This window comes from Salminus brasiliensis, chromosome 20 (assembly GCF_030463535.1).
Source record: "Salminus brasiliensis chromosome 20, fSalBra1.hap2, whole genome shotgun sequence".
Taxonomy (NCBI): Eukaryota; Metazoa; Chordata; class Actinopteri; order Characiformes; family Bryconidae; genus Salminus; species Salminus brasiliensis.
The window spans coordinates 788,109-807,167 of record NC_132897.1 but is presented as its reverse complement, the minus strand read 5'-3'; the positions used below and the strand labels follow the sequence as shown (position 1 = coordinate 807,167).

The window sequence follows — 19,059 nt, the reverse complement described above, 5'->3', positions numbered from 1 at the left end:
AATGACCTACCAATGCAATTACCATAGCAACACCATAGCAACCATTTAAAAACACTGTATCAACTGCCAGGGATACCATAGCAACCACCTGAGATACCATATGGACCATTTCAAAACACCTCAAGAACCACCTGGGATACCATAGCAACCACCAAGCAACACTGTAGCAACCACCCAATATGAATTTAGCTAATCCATAGTAATCACTCAGGATACTATAGCAAATGCCAAGCAATGCCCTACCCACAGGCATTAACCACCTTGCAACTACTTAGCAACCACCTAGCAACACCATGGCAGCCACCTAAGATGAACTTGGCTAACCTGTAGTAATCACTTGGGATACTAACAAATAGCAAATACCAAGCAATGCCCTAGCCACATTCATTAACCGCCTTGCAACTACAACACCATAACAACCACCTGGGATATCATAGCAACCACCTAGCAACACCATGGCAGCAACACCTTAGCAACCAACCAGTATGAACTTCCTAAACGGTTCCACCAGTGTTCCTGAGGTAGAACCTTCTTAGAGCTTATAGAGCATAAACATATAAAGCAAGTTTAAAAATGTGCAGAAATTCATTAAATAATAGTCTGATATTCTTACAGTAGGAGGGAGGGGAGGACTGTGTTTCTTGTGAGGGGCTTTAACACATTAATAAAACAAGCTAAATGACATACCAATGCAATTACACATCATAGCAACCATTTAAAAAACATTTAAGAACCATCTGGGATACCACAACAACCACCAAGCAACACTGTAGCAACCACCTAATATGTACTTAGCTAACCCATAGTAATTACTCAGGATACTATAGCAAATGCCAAGCAATGCCCTACCCACAGGCATTAACCGCCTTGCAACTACTTAGCAACCACCTAGCAACACTACACTACAGCATAACCGTATAAAGCAAGTTTAAAAATGTGCAGAAATTCATTAAATAATAGTCTGATATTCTTACAGGAGGAGGGAGGGGAGGACTGTGTTTCTTGTGAGGGGCTTTAACACAGAGAGAGGGAGATCAGCTTTCAGCAGAGAGTGATAAAGCTCCCTGTGTCAGAGCTGACTCTCACCCTGAACCCGGTCTGATGACTTGCCGTTGGGGGTCCGTGCCCTTTTTACGGCTCCTCTTGTATTAGCTTTATATGCTCCATTAAAGGCCCGTGCGAGGCTTTCAGAGGTGTAATAAAGCTCCTCGGCTCAGCAGAATTCAGACTGTCTGAGCAGAGCGGGTGGATGGATATGTTCCCGTGTGGTGAAGAATCACAAAGAAGTCAGGATGTGTCTCGAGACGGCCCAAAGAGAATTGTACAGGCTTTGAACACGAGAGACGCCCCGATTGCAATGTCTTTTTTTTAAAGACTGGCCAATTCCGATTTTCTCTCTTTCTAAGAATATATAACTGACCGCATTAGGCTTAGCAATATAATGCTAATATCATTTACCGCAATATTAAAAAAATGGACGGTCTCTCAAAATGAGGACGACATATTAAAACGTGTCCGTGTCTGATGTGTCCTAGGTCTATATGGTTCACGGTCAAATCAGCTCATTCCCCCATGTGCGTTTAATAGAGCTGTGGGAGCTCACTGATTGGTCCACCGTAGTTGCAAGTTTAAAAATGTGCAAGTTTGGGAATTTCCCCACTGCAGGACTAATAAAAGGACTATCTTATCTTAAGTTTAGCGACGCAGAAAGGCAGAGCAAGTAAACTTGGATGATTCAGTCTACTAATAGTTTCCCGTTCCCTCGACTCCATGCTCTGAAATGAGGCTTTATCCTCTAAACAGGTGTGATGTGAGCCTCAGTTAGCTGGCACATGGCCTGTTTAGCTGGTCTTTAGCCTGCTAGCTAACCTGTCTAAGCCTAGATAGCTGATAGAACCGGCCTCCTCAGCTGCTCAACTTCACTCTCAGACACCAGTTTTTATGGTCAGCGCTTGTGTCGGGGTCAGCAGTTAGTCAGCAGCAGCTGCTCTGGGCCATCTGATACTCGGTGGAGCTGTAGCTGAGCTAGCCTTTGCTTAGCTAGCTCATCACTTGCTGGATCATCAGTCACCAGTCATTCTCGTCTAGACATTTATAAGTGAGCTTAAAGTCAGACAGATTTATTAGTTCTGTGGAGATCCGACTGTTAGCACTACACAACACCCTGCAGCATGTATCCCTCCACCATTTAAATGATATGCGCTTTTAAAAGCTATCCAAACCCACCAGTGCAGCTACGCAAGTCTTCTGTGTTTTATATGGAATGATGATGATGAAGATGATGATGGTAAAATAGTGAATAGAGAGTTTCCACTAATCCAGTTCTCTTTAGGGACTACTTTCTGTAGCTGCACTACACCCTGCAGCATGTATCCCTCCACCATTTTAATGATCTGGTTCTAAAAGCAGGTTCTAGAGCCGAACTCTTCTCAGAACTCTGGTAGAACCGTGTCTCAGGCATCAGGCAGCGTCTTCATCACCATTAGGTGTAACCGTGTTCTCCAGAGGGATGATTGATGGATGACCAATTGGATGAGTTGGAGTGGCAGAACTAATCCTCCAACAGCAGAACCTGATCTCACTGATGCTCTTGCTCTTGTCAGCCTGAATGCAACCAAATCCCTCTCACAGCAATGTTCCAAAATCTAGAGTAAAGCCTTCCCAGACGAGTAGAGGCTGTTTCTGCGGCGAAGGGGGACAAAGTACCTGCTAGTACCCCTGATTTCAGACAGACAGGCAGGCAGGCAGACAGATACAGAGACAGACAGAGAGACGGAGAGAAACTGAGGCAGAGAGCGAGACCCAGAGAGCGAGAGAGACAAAGACAGACAGAGAGTGGACAGACAGAGAGACAGAGCATGAGAGGCAGACAGACAGACAGATTTACAAGCAGACAGACAGATTTACAGGCAGACAGACAGACAGACAGACAGACAGACAAACAGAGAGAGAGAGAGAGAGAGAGAGAGAGAGAGAGACACACACAGACAGACACACACAGACAGACAGACAGACAAACAGAGAGAGAGAGAGAGAGAGAGACACACACAGACAGACACACACAGACAGACAGACACAGACAGACAGAGTGGCTCAGAGAGAGACACAGACAGACACAGAGCGTCAGGGACCGACGACAGGCAAAGAGAGACAGAGCGTGAGAGACAGACAGATTAACAGGCAGACAGACAGACAGAGATTTACAGACAGACAGAGAGAGACACAGACACACCGACAGAGTGGCTGAGAGAGAGACAGACACAGACAGACAGTGTGGCTGTGAGAGACAGAGAGAGAGAGACAGCAAGCAAGAGGGTGTGTGTGTGTGTGTGTGTGTGTGTGTGTGTGTGTGTGTGTGTGTGTGTGTGTGTGTGTGTGACACACACAGACACAGACAAAGTGGCTGTGAGTTAGGGAGAGAGAGGCTGTGAGAGAGAGTGAGAGAGACAGACAGACAGCAAGAGAGAGACTGTGAGAGAGATAGAGACAGAGACAGACCGTGTGGCAGAGAGAGAGAGAGAGAGAAAGAGACACAGACACAGACAGACACAGACAGACAGACACAGACAGACAGATACAGACAGACAGGGAGAAAGAGAGAGAGCGAGAGACACACAGACACACAGACAGGCTGAGAGAGAGAGACACAAACAGACAGACAGACACAGAGAGCAACAGGGACTGACGAGAGACAGAGCACGAGAGACAGACAGATTAACAGACAGACAGACAGACAGACAGACAGAGATTTACAGACAGACAGAGAGAGACAAAGAGGGAGAGACACAGACACACAGACAGTGGCTGAGAGAGACACACACACAGACAGACAGAGTGACTGAGAGAGACAGAGAGAGAGACAGCAAGCAAGAGGCTGTGTGTGTGTGAGAGAAAGAGAGAGAGAGAGACACACACAGACAGACAGACAAAGTGGCTGTGAGACAGGGAGAGAGAGGCAGTGAGAGAGACAGACAGACAGCAAGAGAGAGACAGAGACAGACAGACAGACAGAGTGGCAGAGAGAAAAAAGACAGACAGACAGAGAGAGACACACACACACACACAGACAGACAGAGTGGCTGAGCGAGAGACAGACACAGACAGACAGTGTGGCTGTGAGAGAGAGAGAGACAGAGAGAGACAGAGAGAGAGACAGAGACACACAGACAGACAGAGCGAGAGAGAAAGAGAGAGACCGTGTGGCTATGTGAGCGAGAGATGAGGGCTGTATAACCTTCAGACTTGGCTGTGATGAAGTCGGGGCAGGCGTTGGAGCAGTGGTCAGACTGCTTCTGGCGATGAATCATGATTTGACTGGTTCAGGCCCATCTAATGACCTCATGCTGCCTTGCTGACCTTCAGGGGGACACTTTAATTCCAGCAGGCTCTGACGCTTGCTTCTGCAGGCCGATCTGAGCAAAGGGCTTTTACCCATGTTGAGCAACGCTACCATTAGCTTCCCTTGTGTGATTGGCTTAAAATCAATAGATATTCATTATTCATTAAGAGAGCAGAGAGCGCTGCTGCAGACGCTTTCATCTGTGAACCATTTAATATTAAAATTACTCTGCAAAGTCACGTCCTCTCAGATCTCGCCTGGATTGTTAGAAGAACATCAAAAGATTTTATTCGCTTATCTGCCCTGATAATGTTCTTACCGCAAGAAACGATGAATAAAACAAACAAAATGACATACCGATGCAATTACCATAGCAACACCATAGCAACCACTTTGCAACACCATAACTACCTTCTGAGATACCATATGAACCATTTAGAAACACCATAGCAACCACATGGGATGTCATAGCAACACAGTAGCACTTAGCAACACTTAGCAACCACTCTTACCCTTGTGATCATGCAACAACTGCCTAGCAACTGCCTAGCAACTACCTGGAAGTGGCAGCTATTACCTAACATCTACTAAGCGATACCCTAGCAATCACTTGGGAGACCATAGCAACAGCATGGCAATATTATATCAACCTAGCAACACTGTACCAACCACCTAGCAACCACATTCACCCTTGTGTGATCATGTAGCAACAGCCTAGCAACAGCCTGGAAGTGGAAACCACTTAAGCTGAGCGACCGCTCCACAGCTCTAGTTTTCTAGTCTTTAGTCTTTAGCAGTTTTTTCTGATATAAAGCAAAATAATCTGTCAATATAATAAAAACACTATAATATTATTGCTAAAATAATCTAAAAAGATAAATATTGGACTGTTAGATTAGACTGGAGATGACTGGTCTCGCACAGACAGCTTCTCCTGCAGTGTATGTCATTATTAACAGTGCAGCACACAGCCTGCTGGTTATGCAATAGTGCGCTTCCATTCCCAGCCACCAGATGGCGCTATAACTCTTCATTTCATCTCGTTCTGTTATTATTCAGCACAGGCTGCTTCCCAGACAGCAAAACCTGGTTCCTCACTGTCACTGTGCATTATTGGGGCCAGTGTTCCCAATAACAGTGCTACTGGGCGGCGCCGGTGTCCCTTCCTCGTCTCTGTGAGCCGGGAGGCAAATTTAATGGATCCTATCATGGGCCGTGAACAGCGCTTTGACCTTTAAGCAGTAGAAGCAGTTGCCTCACACATTAATCCTTCATGCTATCCGTACCTCTTAACCTCCTCCGAGTGGATGAATGAATTAGCGGCCCGCCTGGGGCAGGGGGGGTTGGATTGGGACTGGGGGTGGGAGGGGGCTTGTTATGATGCACTCGTACACAAGCTTTATTGTGGCTGGCGGTTCAGACCAAAAGCCAGAATGAAGGCCGAGTGCTGTGGCCTAAAGAAAGAGGACGTGAGGATAAGAGTTCTGCAGTTTACAGGATCTTCTGTTCTTCCCAATAGAATAGAATAGACCAATAGAATTATTGATCCCAGAGGATCTGCAGTGTTACAGTATACATCTAACCTATAACATATTAGACTAAGAGAAGGGGCAGAATTGAGCGCACTGCCTTAATGAGATACACTACGTGTCCAAATGTTTGTGGACACCCCTTCTAATGAATGCATTCAGCTACTTTAAGTTGCACCCATTGCTGACACAGATGTGCAAATGCACACACAGCTTGTCTAGTGCCTGTAGAGAAGAAGTACTGCCAATAGAATAGGACTCTCTGGAGCAGATCAACATCATGACCCTATTGGCTCCATGCTGCCTAATAATGCCAGGCGTGGGCTAGAGGGGTATAAAGCCCCCCAGCATTGAGGAGCTGTGGAGCAGTGGAAGATTTAATTTCAGGTAATTTTGGAGCATTTCTGTTGGTTTAAATGGAGATACAAGTTGTTGTTTCTTTTTGTGTGATAGTGATGCTATACACCATGACAACACCTAGCAACATCACTACAACCTAGCAACTACTTAGCAAAACCATAGCTACCAACTGCAATACAATAGCGTCCACTGAGCTGCTGCTGATGGAGTTCAACACATCCTCCACGCTGTGCTGGCTGGAGGCTGGGAGGTGTGTGTGTGTGTGTGTGTGTGTGTGTGTGTGTGTGTGTGTGTGTGTGTGTGTGTGTGTGTGTGTGTGTGTGTGAGTGAGATATACATTTCTGTATATTTAAATATGTACATATATATTACATAAAATCAGCATGAGAGCAGCAGTAGGTATTGTACTGGAGAGCAGTAGGGAGTTTAATTCTAGGGTCTATTCCTACAGTAGCAGCAGTAATCTCAGAAATACTTTATTGATCCCAGGAGGGAAATTGCAGTTGTTAAAGTTGCAACCATTCATGTAAGAACAAACACTCCCTAAACAAACACTCCCTAAACAAACACATTATAGAATAAACACTATAAATAAACACTCCATAAACAATCACTATAAATAAACACTCCATAAACAATCACTATAAATAAACACTCCATAAACAATCACTATAAATAAACACTCAATAAAGAAACACTAAAATAAACACTCTATAAAGAAACACTAAAATAAACACTCCATAAAAACACTATTACACAAAAACACTAAATTAAAGACTCCATAAACAAAACATACTATATAATAAACACTTCAAAAAACAAACACTCTATAAAATAAACACAATATAAAATGAACACTCCATAAATAAACACTATAAAATAAACAACATTTAAGACAAAGAGAGAAAAAATGAGAAACTTGAAAAATGTGTATATATATATATGTGTAGTTACATATTGGTAATAATTGTAATAATAAATATGGAAAATGATCAGCCTGCGGTAGATAATGAGAGTGTGAGAACAGCGGCAGGTTTCCATGTGACACAGCTCCACTGTTTGCGTTGAGCTGTACGGTGTAAATTGGCACAGTTGAGTCAGATACTGTAGAGCTTTACTGCGTACATGCCGCTCTTTAACACGGTGTATATTTTAATTTACATCCGTTCTGTTCAGCAGTATTTTTAGTCATATTAAGAATGAAGAAAATGTCTTTTAACCCCTGAAACTAATTAAACCGTGTAAGCAGGCCTACACTTCACTACTATTAGGCCCTAAAATAGAACCCTGTGGCACACCATAAAGCCTTGCTTTACAGTAATTGTAGTTTTAGCTTAATATTAATAAGTGCATTCATTTACAGTTTAAGGGTTTTAAAAAGATGTGCAATGACCTCTCCATCATATCACATCAGGAGATAATTGCTTTAATCTAATTAATTATTCTAAACCATATCAAAGAGCAGCACAGTGTGTAGGTGATGCTGACATCCTGCTCTAAAATATCTGCATTCTGTCCGTTTAACTGCGTTCGTAAACCTCTACTACATTAGAATCAGCATCTTATTTCTCTGTACTGCTTCTACATTTTATACCGTCTTATGCAAAAGTTTGGACACCCTTGGCAAATGACACAATTACATAATTGTAATAATAAATATGGAAAATTATCAGCCTGCGGTAGATAATGAGTGTGAGAACAGCGGCAGGTTTCCATTTGACACAGCTCAACTATATATAAGCACATGCTAATGGACAGTTCATAACATGAAATGCAACACATCTAAATTATCAACGCAGCCTGTGCAAAAGTATAGGCCCCCCTATGTGTTGCAAAGGCTTCATTTTTGAACACGTCGTCGGATCTTTACAGTTTAAGGGTTTTAAAGAGCTATGGATTGACATCTCCATCAGTAACCAATGCCCACAAGGCTGGGGAAGAGTTCAGGGGAATTGTGGAGGTCAAGATGAGATTTAGAAGACCTAGAAAACCCTTAGAGACTCCTGCTCATATAAAGGTAAAGGTGCACGTATTTGTCACTGAACAGTGTACACTGTTCAGCGAAATGTGTCCTCCGCATTTAACCCATCTGGTAGTGAACACACACTCACACACACACATGTGTTAGGGGCAGTGAGTACACACACACACCCAGAGCGGTGGGCAGCCAACTCCAGCGCCCGGGGAGCAGAGAGGGTAAAGGGCCTTGCTCAAGGGCCCAACAGTGGCAGCTGTTAAGACACCCCCCTGGTAAGACACCCCCCCATACCAAGAACCTGTGGGAAGGAGTACTCACTTGGGTCCCATCTAGGCCCCGTATGCAGTGTACAACTCAGACAGGGCCCATGTTTAACCCCTCCTGGTCCCATCACTGACCCTGGTAAGCATCTATATGTGGAACCAACACGGAACCCATATACAACCCTTTCCTAGTTGGGCTACATACACAGACCCCACATGGGTGTGTGATCTGGGGCAGTACTGTCAACAAAAGGTTTTCCACCAATGAGATGAACCCTTTAACCCGGCAAAGAGCCGTTTAAGCATCCAGTCGGTTCTTTCAGTTGTCACTAAAGAACCCCTTTCTGAAGAGTGTAAGCCACCCCAGCATTAGTCACTGTGTGTGTGTGTGTTGCCAGCACACTGGCATGGTGTTTATACCATCCAGCAAAGGTTAATGAGCTTAAACACCAGCTCAGATTGAGCTCATTAAATGTGTGTATGTATGTGTGTGTGTGTGTGTGTGTGTGTGTGTGTGTGTGTGTGTGTGTGTGTGTGTGTGTGTGTGTGTGTGTGTATGAAAAGAATAATCAGGGCTTTTCAGAAAGGTCAGAACCCAAACAATAAACTGCTTCCACTTTGTTTTGTTTAGTTTTGAAGCAGATTTGAAAGCGAGAACATCCCACAGAGAAAGCAGCAGATCAGATCCGTCAGCACTTCAGCTCTGCTTTCATTTATCGTCCCATCAACACTTCGCTAAACCAGCACTGCTGCTAAACCAGCCGGCCAAGACAAGGAGCAGAAGAGCGGTATAACCGTCCTCTAAATACAGCACAGCCAGTTCCTCCTGTTCTTGTTCTTCAGATAGTTCCTCTACAGTTTTTTTACACTAGTTTTGCATGTTACTGTACATCCTGTACATCTGCACTCCTGGACACTATTGAGACTTAAATACAACAATTCAGTGCTGTCGTTTATTGTTTATCGTTTAGCTCCTCTTGCACATTTTTTCATTCTTTATTCTTATTTATTTTTATTTATCTTTATTTTTCATGTATGTTATTCTTTATTATTGTACTGTATTACTGTGCTGTATTGTGTAATAGCTATAGGTTGCTTCCATCTATACATCCATCCATCCATACATCACCCATCTATACATCCATCCATCCATCCGTCCATACATTCATCTATACATCCCTCCATCCCTCCATCCACCCATATATTCTTCTATACATCCATCCATCCATCCACCCATATATTCATCTATACATCCATCCGTCCATATATCCTTCTATACATCCATCCACCCATATATTCATCTATACATCCATCCGTCCATATATCCTTCTATACATCCATCCATCCGTCCATATATCCTTCTATACATCCATCCATCTATACATCCATCATCCATACATCCATCTATACATCCATCCATCCATACATTCATCTATACATCATCCATCCGTCATCCATCCCTCCATACGTCCATATGTCCATCCAGCCGTCCATATATCCTTCTATACATCCAACCGTCCATCCGTCAATATATCCATCTATACATCATCCATCCGTCCATATATCCATCAGTCCATATATCCATCTATACTTCCTTCCATCCATATATCCATCCATCCATCCGTCCATCCATCAGTCCATATATCCATCTATACTTCCATCCATCCATATATCCATCCATGCGTCCATCCATCCGTCCATATATCCTTCTATACGTCCATCCATCCGTCCATAATTCCTTCTATACGTCCATCCGTCCATATATCCATCCGTCCGTCATCCATCCCTCCATCTGTCCATCCAGCCGTCCATATATCCTTCTATACATCCATCCGTCCATCCGTCAATATATCCATCTATACATCATCCATCCGTCCATATATCCATCAGTCCATATATCCATCTATACTTCCATCCATCCATATATCCATCCATGCGTCCATCCATCCATCCATATATCCATCCATGTGTCCATCCATCCGTCCATATATCCTTCTATACGTCCATCCGTCCATATATCCTTCTATACGTCCATCCGTCCATATATCCTTCTATACGTCCATCCGTCCATATATCCATCTTTACGTCCATCCGTCCATATATCCATCTATACATCATCCATCCGTCCGTCCATCCGTCCATACATCCATCTGTCCATCCGTCCATATATCCATCTATACATCCATCCGTCCATCCATCCATCCATCCATCTATCCTTCTATACGTCCATCCGTCCATCCGTCAATATATCCATCTATACATCATCCATCCGTCCATATATCCATCAGTCCATATATCCATCTATACTTCCTTCCATCCATATATCCATCCATCCATCCGTCCATCCATCCGTCCATATATCCTTCTATACGTCCATCTGTCCATAATTCCTTCTATACGTCCATCCGTCCATATATCCATCCGTCCGTCATCCATCCCTCCATCTGTCCATCCAGCCGTCCATATATCCTTCTATACATCCATCCGTCCATCCGTCAATATATCCATCTATACATCATCCATCCGTCCATATATCCATCAGTCCATATATCCATCTATACTTCCATCCATCCATATATCCATCCATGCGTCCATCCATCCGTCCATATATCCTTCTATACGTCCATCCATCCGTCCATATATCCTTCTATACGTCCATCCATCCGTCCATATATCCTTCTATACGTCCATCCATCCGTCCATATATCCTTCTATACGTCCATCCGTCCATCCATCCATCGTCCATCCGTCCATCCGTCCATATATCCTTCTATACGTCCATCCGTCCATATGTCCTTCTATACGTCCATCCGTCCATATATCCATCCATCCGTCCATCCATCTGTCCATCCAGCCGTCCATATATCCATCTATACATCCAGCCGTCCATATATCCTTCTATACATCCATCCGTCCATCCGTCAATATATCCATCTATACATCATCCATCCGTCCATATATCCATCAGTCCATATATCCATCTATACTTCCATCCATCCATATATCCATTCAAGCGTCCATCCATCCGTCCATATATCCTTCTATACGTCCATCCATCCGTCCATATATCCTTCTATACGTCCATCCATCCGTCCATATATCCTTCTATACGTCCATCCATCCGTCCATATATCCTTCTATACATCCATCCGTCCATATATCCTTCTATACGTCCATCCGTCCATCCATCCATCGTCCATCCGTCCATCCGTCCATATATCCTTCTATACGTCCATCCGTCCATATGTCCTTCTATACGTCCATCCGTCCATATATCCATCCATCCGTCCATCCATCTGTCCATCCAGCCGTCCATATATCCATCTATACATCCAGCCGTCCATATATCCTTCTATACATCCATCCGTCCATCCATATATCCATCAGTCCATATATCCATCTATACTTCCATCCATCCATATATCCATCCATGCGTCCATCCATCCGTCCATATATCCTTCTATACGTCCATCCGTCCATCCATCCGTCCATACATCCATCTGTCCATCCGTCCATATATCCATCTATACATCCATCCGTCCATCCATCCATCCATCCATCTATCCTTCTATATGTCCATCCGTCCATCCGTCCATCCATCCATCCATCCATCTATCCTTCTATATGTCCATCCGTCCATCCATCCATCGTCCATCCGTCCATCCGTCCATATATCCTTCTATACGTCCATCCGTCCATATGTCCATATATCCTTCTATACGTCCATCCGTCCATATGTCCTTCTATACGTCCATCCGTCCATATATCCATCCCTCCATCTGTCCATATATCCATCCATCCGTCCATCCATCTGTCCATCCAGCCGTCCATATATCCTTCTATACATCCATCCGTCCATCCATCAATATATCCATCTATACATCATCCATCCGTCCATATATCCATCAGTCCATATATCCATCTATACTTCCATCCATCCATATATCCATCCATGCGTCCATCCATCCGTACATATATCCTTCTATACGTCCATCCGTCCATATATCCATCTATACATCATCCATCCGTCCATCCATCCGTCCGTCCATCCGTCCATACATCCATCTGTCCATCCGTCCATATATCCATCTATACATCCATCCGTCCATCCATCCATCTATCCATCCATTCGCTCATCTGTCTGTTTATCCGTTTGTCTATCCATGCCATCTGATTGGCTGTAAGGTGTTCTGTTTCCACTTCCAGCCTCTGTCCTTCCCTCTCTTAGTCTCTATCTTGGCGTTGATGCTAATTATATCTCGCCCCATCCTGGTCTTAGACCTGGCTACTCCTGGTTTCGGGGTGTTAAATTGTAAATTCTTGCCCTTTCTTGATCTTAGTCCTTAGGCCTTCAGCTAGATTTTGGAGGAGCTTTGCTGTGAGGATTAGTTTGCATTCAGCAATATAGAACACAGTTCTTCCTCTGCTCCACAGCTCAGTGCTGGGGGGCTTTATACCCCCCACGCCTGGCATTAGGTAGCATGGAGCCAATAGGCTCATGATGTTGATCTGCTCCAGAGAGTCCTATTCATTAAAAGGGATGTCCACAAACATTTGGACATGTAGTGCAGTAGTTAACACTAGCGGAAAAAAAACAAAGCGAATGAAAAAGAAATAAACACAGCAGCCCTTTAAACTTGGCCGTGTTTACATCATGCTGTACAGCCTGTTTCCCAGCGCTCTCGCAGTGTTTTCATTACGCCGAGCTGTAAGGAGATGAAAGATGTGGCTTATTGGGTTTGATGTTCTTCCCCCTCCACAGCTCCTCCAAGGCTTCAGATCTGGCAGAACAACACTAAGAGGGAGGTGTGCTGGAAGACTGCACGGCCTCGTGGGTAATATTACCACAGGTGTGTTGTAGCGCACTAACAGCGGTGAGTAAATATTTATGGCGTTGGAGCGAATGCGGGGAGACGGCTCGTTAGTGTGACAGGGAGGCGTAATCATTAGAGCAATAACCTGCAACAACTGCGGAGATTAATAACGTGTCCAGGCCAATTCAGCAGCGGCGCTGGAGGATGATGTTATTGCTACTGGTGATGATTAATCACATCACGGTACAGAGGCGCTTTGATAGAGGAACGTTCAGGTGTAACCCCTGTACTGAGAATGAAACCACAGGCAGCAGGTCTGGGTTGTCTGCCTGACGTAGACGGAGCGATTTATTTCAGTTGATAACGAGCGACAGGTAACCTCTACTAGTGTCTTACATTTAGATCAACAAGCTGTAGCTGTAACAATGCTGTGGGCTGAATGGGTGGGGCTAAACTGCTGTGGGCTGAATGGGTGGGGCTAAACTGCTGTGGGCTTAATGGGTGGGGCTAAATTGCTGTGGGCTTAATGGGTGGGGCTAAACTGCTGTGGGCTTAATGGGTGGGCCTAAACTGCTGTGGGCTGAATGGGTGGGCCTAAACTGCTGCGGGCTTAATGGGTGGGGCTAAACTGCTGCGGACTGAATGGGTGGGCCTAAACTGCTGTAGGCTGAATGGGTGGGCCTAAACTGCTGTGGGCTAAATGGGTGGGGCTAAACTGCTGCAGGATGAATGGGCTTGTCTGGGCTGCTGCAGGCAGCATGGGTGGGGCTAAGATGGGAGGGTTAGGGGATCCTTATCTGTTCACACAGATGTTTTTAAATTATTAATAATTTTTTAAAAATCAGCAAAGAGAGACCCCTGGAGATCAGGGATTTTATCCCGACAGTGCTAAAAAAAGAGAGATGTGTGGTTCTGAGATCTGAGGATGTGTGTAGTTCTCTGTAGATGGTTAATAAAGTCCAAACTCAGGAAAAGCTCAGTATAAATCTTAATTAGACAGAATTAAAGTGGAGTAAAGTGAAGCAGGAGTGATTAGTCGTGGCCTGAGGCTTCCTCTCGGCCTTGTTAGAAACCCCACGGTGCCGTTCCAAACAAAACCATTATCGACTTCATTTCACATTCCATTTCTGCGTCTGAATTCTCCCTCAAAGGGGCTTTAATTGTACACGTCTGCCCACGCAATTAAAACAATGACCGCTTTCCATCAGTTTAAACAGATTTACCTCTCAGAAAAGTGACGCTCAGGAGGAAAGAACAGGAGCCTGGTGCTGATTAAAATGGTCTTCTAGAGAGAGTCACTCCATATATATAAAGAGCGAGAGAGAGGGAGGGAGGCAGAAAGGGGAAATATATAGAGAGAGAACAAAAGAGAGATTTTTTTTTATCAAAAGAACAAAAGGGACAAAAGAGAGGCAATAATAGAGAGAACAAAACAAAAAAATTGAAAGCGAGAGGGAGAGAGAGAGAGGGAGAGATCTTGAGCTCACAAGCCAAGTCAATACAGGCAAGCTTTGAGGCAGTACAGGCAAGCCTGGAGTCAGTCAATCTGCAGGACACGCAAGACTTGTTAATACAAACAAGTCTTAAATCAGTACAGTCGAGTCTTGAGTCAAGACATACAGGTCTCAGGGCAGGTCTCGAGTCACTACTAGCAGGTCTTGAGTCAGTACAGGCAGGTCTGGAGTCGAGTCTCAAGTCAGTACAGACAATCTGAAGACGGGTCTGGAGTCGGTACAGGCACGTCTTTAGTTAAGTCTTGAATCTTTAGTTAAGTCTCTGAAGTCAATACAGACAAGGCTTGAACCACTAAAGTCGAGTCTCGAGTCAGTACTGGCAAGTCTTGAATCTCGAATCAATACAGACAATCTGAAGACGAGTCTGGAATCAGTGCAGACAAGTATTCAGTCTTGAATCTGCCGGACAAGTCAAAACAAACAAGTCTTAAATCAGTACAGTCGAGTGTCGAGTCAGTAGAGGTAAGTCTCGAGTCAGTACAGGCGAGTCTTTGTTCCGCGAGTGGATTCGTACGGTTATTTTATATCACGTTTCTGCCCCTCTTTAAAATTTACCCATAAATTAAAACTGCATAAACGGCGCGGCCTTGTGGACTAGTGTAATACAGCTGTATTAGTTTCAGCAGTATGAATTCTTAATGACCTGTGGGCTGGCGGTAAATTAAGTTTTGCACCGCGTGAGACAAATTGAATGGGGAGGAAATTGCAGCGTCCATGAAAATGAACTGAGGGAGCGTCTAAAGCTCAACACCAGGGGGTTCAAATCCAGGACCGATCTGATTTCAGAAGATGGGGGTCCTTATCAACATATGTGGTGCACAAAACAACCATGGTTTAAGGTAGAGGTCAGGATATTGTTCTGGGCCAAATGTGGACAATAAGGTTATTAGAACATGATGGAGCCGGTAATGACTGAACCTTTACACACAGCCTTTATCATCCCTAACCTTTACACACAGCCTTTATCATCATCACTAAACCTTTACACACAGCCTTTATCATCATCACTAAACCTTTACACACAGCCTTTATCATCATCACTAAACCTTTACACACAGCCTTCATCATCATCATCACTAAACCTTTACACACAGCCTTTATCATCATCACTAAACCTTTACACACAGCCTTTATAATCATCACTAAACCTTTACACACAGCCTTCATCATCATCATCACTAAACCTTTACACACAGCCTTTATCATCATCACTAAACCTTTACACACAGCCTTTATCATCATCACTAAACCTTTACACACGGCCTTTATCATCATCACTAAACCTTTACACACGGCCTTTATCATCATCACTAAACCTTTACACACGGCCTTCATCATCATCATCATCACTAAACCTTTACACACGGCCTTCATCATCATCATCATCACTAAACCTTTACACACGGCCTTCATCATCATCATCATCACTAAACCTTTACACACGGCCTTCATCATCATCATCATCACTAAACCTTTACACACGGCCTTCATCATCATCACTAAACCTTTACACACGGCCTTCATCATCATCACTAAACCTTTACACACGGCCTTCATCATCATCACTAAACCTTTACACACGGCCTTCATCATCATCATCACTAAACCTTTACACACGGCCTTCATCATCATCATCACTAAACCTTTACACACGGCCTTCATCATCATCATCATCACTAAACCTTTACACACGGCCTTCATCATCATCATCATCATCATCATCATCATCACTAAACCTTTACACACGGCCTTCATCACCATCACTAAACCTTTACACACGGCCTTCATCACCATCACTAAACCTTTACACACGGCCTTCATCACCATCACTAAACCTTTACACACGGCCTTCATCACCATCACTAAACCTTTACACACGGCCTTTATCACCATCACTAAACCTTTACACACGGCCTTTATCACCATCACTAAACCTTTACACACGGCCTTTATCATCATCACTAAACCTTTACACACGGCCTTCATCACCATCACTAAACCTTTACACACGGCCTTTATCATCATCACTAAACCTTTACACACGGCCTTTATCATCATCACTAAACCTTTACACACGGCCTTTATCATCATCATCACTAAACCTTTACACACGGCCTTCATCATCATCATCATCACTAAACCTTTACACACGGCCTTCATCATCATCATCATCACTAAACCTTTACACACGGCCTTTATCATCATCATCACTAAACCTTTACACACGGCCTTCATCATCATCATCATCACTAAACCTTTACACACGGCCTTTATCATCATCACTAAACCTTTACACACGGCCTTTATCATCATCACTAAACCTTTACACACGGCCTTTATCATCATCACTAAACCTTTACACACGGCCTTTATCATCATCACTAAACCTTTACACACGGCCTTTATCATCATCACTAAACCTTTACACACAGCCTTTATCATCATCACTAAACCTTTACACACGGCCTTTATCATCATCACTAAACCTTTACACACGGCCTTCATCATCATCATCACTAAACCTTTACACACGGCCTTCATCATCATCATCACTAAACCTTTACACACGGCCTTCATCACCATCACTAAACCTTTACACACGGCCTTTATCATCATCACTAAACCTTTACACACGGCCTTTATCATCATCACTAAACCTTTACACACGGCCTTCATCACCATCACTAAACCTTTACACACGGCCTTCATCACCATCACTAAACCTTTACACACGGCCTTCATCACCATCACTAAACCTTTACACACGGCCTTTATCATCATCACTAAACCTTTACACGCGGCCTTTATCATCATCACTAAACCTTTACACACGGCCTTTATCATCATCATCACTAAACCTTTTCACACGGCCTTCATCATCATCATCATCACTAAACCTTTACACACGGCCTTCATCATCATCATCATCACTAAACCTTTACACACGGCCTTCATCACCATCACTAAACCTTTACACACGGCCTTTATCACCATCACTAAACCTTTACACACGGCCTTTATCATCATCACTAAACCTTTACACACGGCCTTCATCACCATCACTAAACCTTTACACACGGCCTTCATCACCATCACTAAACCTTTACACACGGCCTTTATCATCATCACTAAACCTTTACACACGGCCTTCATCATCATCACTAAACCTTTACACACGGCCTTCATCATCATCATCACTAAACCTTTACACACGGCCTTCATCATCATCATCATCATCATCATCACTAAACCTTTACACACGGCCTTCATCATCATCACTAAACCCTTACACACGGCCTTCATCATCATCATCACTAAACCTTTACACACGGCCTTCATCATCATCATCACTAAACCTTTACACACGGCCTTCATCACCATCACTAAACCTTTACACACGGCCTTTATCATCATCACTAAACCTTTACACACGGCCTTCATCATCATCATCACTAAACCTTTACACACGGCCTTCATCATCATCATCATCACTAAACCTTTACACACGGCCTTTATCATCATCACTAAACCTTTACACACGGCCTTTATCATCATCACTAAACCTTTACACACGGCCTTCATCATCATCATCATCACTAAACCTTTACACACGGCCTTTATCATCATCACTAAACCTTTACACACAGCCTTTATCATCATCACTAAACCTTTACACACGGCCTTTATCATCATCACTAAACCTTTACACACGGCCTTCATCATCATCATCACTAAACCTTTACACACGGCCTTCATCATCATCATCACTAAACCTTTACACACGGCCTTCATCACCATCACTAAACCTTTACACACGGCCTTTATCATCATCACTAAACCTTTACACACGGCCTTTATCATCATCACTAAACCTTTACACACGGCCTTCATCACCATCACTAAACCTTTACACACGGCCTTCATCACCATCACTAAACCTTTACACACGGCCTTCATCACCATCACTAAACCTTTACACACGGCCTTTATCATCATCACTAAACCTTTACACGCGGCCTTTATCATCATCACTAAACCTTTACACACGGCCTTTATCATCATCATCACTAAACCTTTTCACACGGCCTTCATCATCATCATCATCACTAAACCTTTTCACACGGCCTTCATCATCATCATCATCACTAAACCTTTACACACGGCCTTCATCACCATCACTAAACCTTTACACACGGCCTTTATCACCATCACTAAACCTTTACACACGGCCTTTATCATCATCACTAAACCTTTACACACGG

The 19,059-nt window shown here is 43.7% G+C and overlaps 1 protein-coding gene across 1 annotated transcript in view; it reads left to right on the top strand.

Annotated features, from left to right (window-relative positions):
• The first annotated feature begins 847 nt into the window (after positions 1-847).
• Positions 848-19,059, top strand: part of fbrsl1 (fibrosin-like 1) — a 432,366-nt gene continuing 414,154 nt past the window's right edge. The window contains exon 1 of the mRNA XM_072665281.1: positions 848-852. The gene's annotated coding sequence lies outside the window, so the exon portion shown is untranslated. The remainder of the gene's footprint in view (positions 853-19,059) is intronic.